Source organism: Populus euphratica, unplaced genomic scaffold (assembly GCF_000495115.2).
Source record: "Populus euphratica unplaced genomic scaffold, PopEup_1.0 scaffold243.1, whole genome shotgun sequence".
NCBI classification, from domain to species: domain Eukaryota; kingdom Viridiplantae; phylum Streptophyta; class Magnoliopsida; order Malpighiales; family Salicaceae; genus Populus; species Populus euphratica.
Genome location: NW_011500122.1, coordinates 112,774 through 119,968, shown reverse-complemented (window position 1 = coordinate 119,968; position 7,195 = coordinate 112,774).

Genomic DNA, 7,195 nt, shown 5'->3' with positions numbered 1-7,195 from the left:
CCGACCAACTTTAGTGTTGGCGATTAAATTTGGTAGGGATACAATTGATTTAATTTTTAAAATCAAATTTACATGGAAGATGAAGAACGTGCTCAATGTTAAGCTCTCATTAGTCAACAAAATACTATTAAATTTTAATCTTTGTATTTGTGAACCTTCTTAATCAATTTTTGATCATTTTCTGAGCGTTTTGGCATCTACTTTTTACTGTTATATTTTTTGATAATATTTTATTATTTTTTTGGATTTTTTTATTTATATATTATCCTTTTCTTTTCAATTTTTTTCTTTTTGTATAGGGATCAAAAAATGAGTTATGACAACCCTACTGCTGCAACCATGACTTTTGCCACTATGAATGCTTCAATTACAAGCATTATTTTCAATACCCATTAAGTTATTTCTTTTAAATTTACAAACATAAATTATCTTTATTGATAAATGCAGATGAAGCCATATTTTATTAGACAAGCTGTTTTTCCATTTGTTGATGGCACTTTGTCATCTCCTCCTCCTCAAATGATTAATGTTGATGGTTTTTTTTCTTCAGTTTAATAATTCTTTTCTTTGTAAGAAACAATAGGACCAACTTGTTACTCATTTTTGGACCCAACGAGCTGGAGATGGCATATACCCATTTTAAACCGAGTGTGGGAGTGTAACTCATGCTTGTTGGAAAATTGACAAAAGCGGAGGAGAAAAAATATTTTTTTTCAAAACTTGTTTGAGATGTTTTCTACTCTTTTATCCTTCCCCTTTGCTACCAAAATTGTCAGGTTTCTTAGATTAACTAGGGATCTTCATAATGCTAAATTCACTCCTTTGTTATCTTGTTTTTAAAGTTGGGTAAATCCCATAAAATCTGCACTAAAAAAACTAATTTTGCTGCTATCATAATTTTTTGTTTGAAGTTAGGCTCTCATTCTGACTTGATTTTGTATGATATCTGATTATCCTAGCTATATTCTATCACTTATGACATGTTAAAGAATTAACCTACACCTTTATTGGGTCTTAGGTGTCACTGTTCTTAGGGCAGACTCTCAGTCAGATTTGGATGCTTGGCATTGTCAGATCAAGAAAACCATTTTGACCAACCATATCCTTGTCAGATTCTGTTATCTAAAACGCTTTTATCTCACTTTGAATTCCTCATCAAAGTTGTAGTCCGGGACATATAGATGAATTTAGGATTTTGAATTACTTGATTTTGATATCAGAATCTCAAGATATTCCTATTTGAAATCTAGCATGAAAATATAGAATCCTATTATGAGAAGGTTCCCAACCAAGTTTGGTTGTAATTTTATTATTCAAAATGATTTTATCTCACATCAAATCCCCATCAAAGTTGTAGTCTGGAACACATAGATGAATTTGAGCTTTTGAATAGTTTGATTTTGATATCAGAAGCTCAAGATATTCCCGTTTGAATATCTAGTGTGAAAGTAAGGATTCCTGCCACGAGAATGATTTTTGCCCAAGTTTGCAAGGACATAATTGTAAGATGCTTAAAGATTAAAGACCAATTGCAAGCCATTTTGAAGCCCTCTTTTAGACTAAGGATCAAATGAAAAAGGTGCTAAAATAAGAGAGTTCATTGAAGATAAAATTAGAAGAAATTTTACCGGGTGATGAAATTGAAGAACATGAATTAGATGAAAAATAATGCCTCCCCGTCTGCAATTCTTTCCTTTTTCTCTGTATAGTTACCCCATTTATCTTCTTTCCTTTTATCTACAAATCATGTTTTTTTTTTCCTCGTTTCAAAGGAAACAGCTAGTGCCTTATAGTCCCAGCTATGGAAGGAGCCGTAACATCCTCTAACTTGGAAAGAAATCACTATTGATCACAGAATCAGAATCAAATATTCTGGTTTCTTATTTTTTGCTCACCCAAGATTACAACCTAGAATTAATGTAATATTTTTTTTTTCTAAATAGAGCTGTATGTTAGGCTATATAAGCCACTTTTACTGAGGGAAGGGGGAGGAGAGAAAAAAGAGAAAAAGAAAGACAAAAAAACGCAAGGGAGTAGGCAATTAGGAGAGAAAAAATGCAGAGAATAGAGGGAGTTTCTTCCTTCATCCTTGCATTGTTGCGAGATTAGGAAGGTAGGTAGTAGAAGAGAAAGAAGAGAAAAGAAAAGATGAAAAAAAGAGAGGAGAAACATGGAAGAAGCAAGGAATGACTTTCGGTCTTTGCTCCATTTTTTTCTACAAATAAAATCTACAGAACTAGGTAGAAAATTTATAAGGGGATGATTTTGTATATTTTAGAGGTTATAAAAAAACCCTAATCCTAAAACCTATCTCTTTTAAAACCAACCGGCGGCCTGCCCACTAGGTCAAACAAAAGATGCCGCCCCCTCCAACCGTTGCTCCCTCTCCCTTCTTACTGTCCCCATACACGCCTGACCACCATATATTTTCTTTTACCAGCTGACCATAATACAACCCCTGAGCCACGACCTCATCCTCTCTACAGGCAACCTCTCAACCAAGACAACCTTCATTTTCCTTCCCTTTTGTTGCACCTTCATCTGCCCTGCAGCAGCTCCCTATCACAAAACCCAAATCAGTTGTCCCCCACTGACTTCAACTTTTTCTTCTTCATCAACGACCATAACAGATTTTCCCTCATCAGTATAGATCGGCCTCAATTGATCTCCTTCACCGTTAACTGTAGCAGCGCCGTCCTCACTAGATATCCACAAGCTTCATGGACGACAACAGTAAGCACAACCGCTGCTAACACCAACAGGAGAGAAGACCATCAACGCCTTGACCACCACCATGGCTCCCTCAACAATCATTAGATCAGCTGCTTGAAGAAGGAAAGAACAACAAGCCTAAAGTAGAAAGAAGATAGAGGTTCACAGATCTAAAAACAAGGGAAAATCTAAGAATATATCTGGACTAAAAAAGACTTGCTTGTCGTATTTTTCAGTGATTTACAGGTCAACGCTGACAGGAAGGTGAAGAGGGGAGGAAGCCATTCCAGATCCATCTCGTCCCCTGGTTTTTCTTGCGGTGGTGCATGAACCCACGCGCCATCACTGATGGCTACGAGAGCAAGGAGATGCGCTGCCACTGTTCCAGTAGTGCAGAAGGCCTTCCTTGTAATTCCACATTGTTTTGGAGGCTATTTTTGTAATTTTTTGTTTGTTTAATGTATTGTTTGTTTTATTTTTTAACTTTAGTGGGTTGTAACATGTAAATGTAGGTGTATAAAAAAAAGTGATGGGTGTGTTTGTTTTTATTTTATGTATGTTATTGAATTATATAATCAAAAAGATAAAGAAGAATTTAATGTTTTAATTTGTATATGGTTAAGTATTTGAAGGACAAATAAAATCATGTTGTATTTCTTGTGAAAATATAAGAATATATTTCTATATATATTTTAGGGATTTAATAATAGATTTATTAAAACCTTATTTGGTTAATATTTTAAATTTTTGAATCACATTAAACCACGAAGCAGCTTACATCAGGTTGAGTGCACTAGGGGTGTTAATATCTTCCCTAGTCATAATCAATCCCTTACCCGTGAATCTCTAACAAAGATAAGTACATCCAAGTTTCCTAGTAACCTTCAATCAAAATACTATGTGGCGACTCCTAAATGAAGAAAACGAACAAAAATAACCAACCGACACTTGCGGGGGATGTGCGACACAACTTATTCTCAGTGCACTACTTTCTTCTTTTTCAATATATATATATTTGATAATTGAAAGAGAAGAAAGTATATATATATATATATATATATATATATATATCTTGTTAATTGTCGAACCTTGTATTATATTTGGCGTACTCTTAAGTAAACTCTCGCTTCTCCATCTAATTCTCGTATTATGGAACTTCATATATCTTTTCAAGATCTTTGTTAGTGTGATGATTTAGTCACTATATTTATGCAAGGGTTATTACCCAAATGTGTTTCAATCATTGTTAAAAAAAAAGGACACGATGCCGTTTTAAACGGCGCTGTGTATGATCTTCTCCCCTAGAAATGCAGATATAGGGGAGAAGAAATTTTTGAAACATTTTTCCTACTATTCTTCTCCTCTCTTTTTCCCCTCATTGCATAAAACCCTGCCAAAACCTATGCCTATAAGGCCATGCTGCCATGATGAAGAAAACTAGGAAACCATGCCTTGGTCACTATGCCCTACCAACAACTCCTATCACCCACCTTACCCTGTGCCATGGCAGGTTAAGGTGATCCTCTCCTCGTTTATTTATAAATATCAGAGGAGGAACCAATAATTAAGGGGAGGAATTTTTGGGAAACCAATGACAAATTTTAGAGAGGCAAAATATTAGAGAAGAAGAGAAGCAAATAACAGATTCAAGGTGGAGAATTTTTTGAAAGGAGAGAGAACCTTAAATAGAGGGGAAAGGAGGGGAAACATAATATAGAGCAAGAAGAAGGGGACAAAAACAAGGGGAGAAGATTTGAGAAATAGAGGAGAAAAAAAAACAGAAGAGAAAGGAGGAAGAATTATCGGTTGTTGTCAGCATAGCCACCATTAGACCCTCCTCGAGCTGCCATTGTGCTCCCCATTATCCATAATAGCACATGTACCATGGAAAATAGAAGAAGAAGAAAAAACAAAGATAGACATAGGAAACCATACAGCAACAAAGAAAGAAGAAAAGCCACCGTTGCTCCATCACCATCACCTTCACCGTTCCTCCGAGTCACCAACAACAACATTGCCACCACTAGAGAATAAACAATGAAGAACATAATACACATAAAAGAGGGTCAAATATAGAGAAGGCAGCAATAAGAAGAAGCAACCATTGGCAGCAACCATCATTTGCCACTACAGCAACACCACTGTCACCACCAACCATCGTTAGCTTAGTTACTAGAGTGCCTCCATTCCAAATAATCATTTCCCTTTCATCTTTGTTTCATTCTCTTTCATACAGGATGTGTACTGTGTATGTTTTTGCAATGCAGAGAAAAATAATTAGCTGGTTCATGTGCTCAAATTCATGCAAAGTAATCGGCTAATTATATTTGGATGGCACAGTAATCAGTCAGGATTGGATCATCAGGCTGGTCCATGTGGCTGGGCTGAGTCCAGTCCAATATAAGGTAGTTTGTGTTTTATTTGGGTTGGTCCCAATCTAATTTTGTTCCAGGTCCAGCCCGATCAAAAAACATTTAATTAAAAAAATATATTTTCAAAAACATTTGTGATTTTCTCTTGTATTTTTCCATCCATTTTGGTTTTAATATCAGTTTGTATTTTTATACTGTAAAAATACAAATCTAATATTAAAATACCTAATTTTCTCCAAAACATTAAAAAATATTATTATTTTTTCAGTTTTCATGCATACAGCCAAATCCCTAAAAAGAATCATATGATATTTTCATACAACAAAGAAAACTTTAAAAAATATGTTTTAGTTTGCATTTTAGCTTTAAAACCAGTTTATTAAAGTCACGAGAATTTGGCCAAAATTTTAAAAAACTTATTTTGTTTTCTTTTAAGCACTTGGGAGAAGACAGTTAAAATGTATTCCCAATATTAAAAAGATAGTTCTTTTATTGACATTAAGATGTTTAGGTTTTACACGATAAGATAAGGATCTCCTTACTGAGGAAGACTTTTCTTAAACCATAGACAAACCAGCAATTATAAATACGATACAACCGTAGCATATATCAGACAATAAAATAATATAGTTTATATTTAGTAGGGCGTATTTGAGATTCAAATACCTTTCCTTTACGCAACCAATTCCTGCACTCGATCTCTAAGACCAGTTGCGGTTCCTAATGACAAAATACTAGGTGGCAACTCCTTTTTTTTTTCCACTGATAAGAGACAAGAATTTCTTATTTATCAATTTGTTAGATACATACAATACTTATGAGTAAGGGTGGATAATCACCGCAATGTCGCATAAGTGCGATAAGTTTTGTTAAAGGATTTCAATTAGTATACATTTTATGATCTTTAGAGTCAGTTTAATGACTTGGTAACAAGTCTTGTGACCAAAGCTAAACCTTTTTTTATGTCAATTTTCATAGTCAATTTTCATAGTCATCTTATTACTTATGAATTCCTTTACAAGACATCTCTTTACTCTATAAGTGCTGTTATTACTGCTCATTTACTTCTCATGCCAGCTCAACCAGCATCAACTCATATTGCTCAATGTTAAACCTCTAGTTTGTATATTTGCAATTATAATTTTAGTCATGGTAGAGGAAGATCTTGTAGAAGCTGGCATAATAATTATAACGACGACTGTTACAACACTAATGTCAAGTATGATTTTTGAGGTTTCCATGGGTCTTCAAAAAGCAATTGGAGATAAAGTAATTAGCAACAAAACCAATAAAATAATGGTTTTTCACAGTGGTCTAATGTCAGGTGCCAAGTGTGTCAAACCTTTGGTCATTTAACCCATTACTATTCTTCACTTTAAAGTTATGGACAATAACCTAAAGCTAATCTTGCGTTTAACAAGTTGCCTCAACAAATTTTATAAATTGATTTTCTGACACTAGTGTGAATCAACACGTTACACCTGATCTTGTAAATTTGATGAGGTCCTAACCATATCTTGATAATGATTACTTGTATATTAGTTTAGCCTTTCCATATTTAATATTAGGTATACTGACACGACGAAAAGATTGATGTCTTCTCCCAAGTGCAGGAGTTTCGAAGTAATAAATAACCCGGCAAGACCGGGGTCGAACCACAGGAAGGTTAATTGTACAAATTATAAATACAATAATACAACAATAATAACAACAACAACAACAACAATAATACTAGTAATAACAATAATAATAATAACAATAATAACAATAACAATAATAATAATAGTAGTAATAATAATAATAACAATAATAAAGAAAAAGAAAAAGAAGAAGAAGAAGAAGAACATGAGAATTTTGAGATGGAATATTAATGTAACGAATATACAATGATAATAACAAATGTCAAGGTTAGAGGTTCCACTAATGGTATATCAAACAAGTATAGTATAAACTCTTATTTTTCAATCGGAAACCACACATAAAGGAGGTTCCAATTAGATTATAGATTGTTACCATGATTACATTAGTCGTCTTATTCGATTAATGCTAGTACTTGTAAATCTCATCAAGCATTCATGATTATAACTTATGTTAACAACAAATCAAGTTCT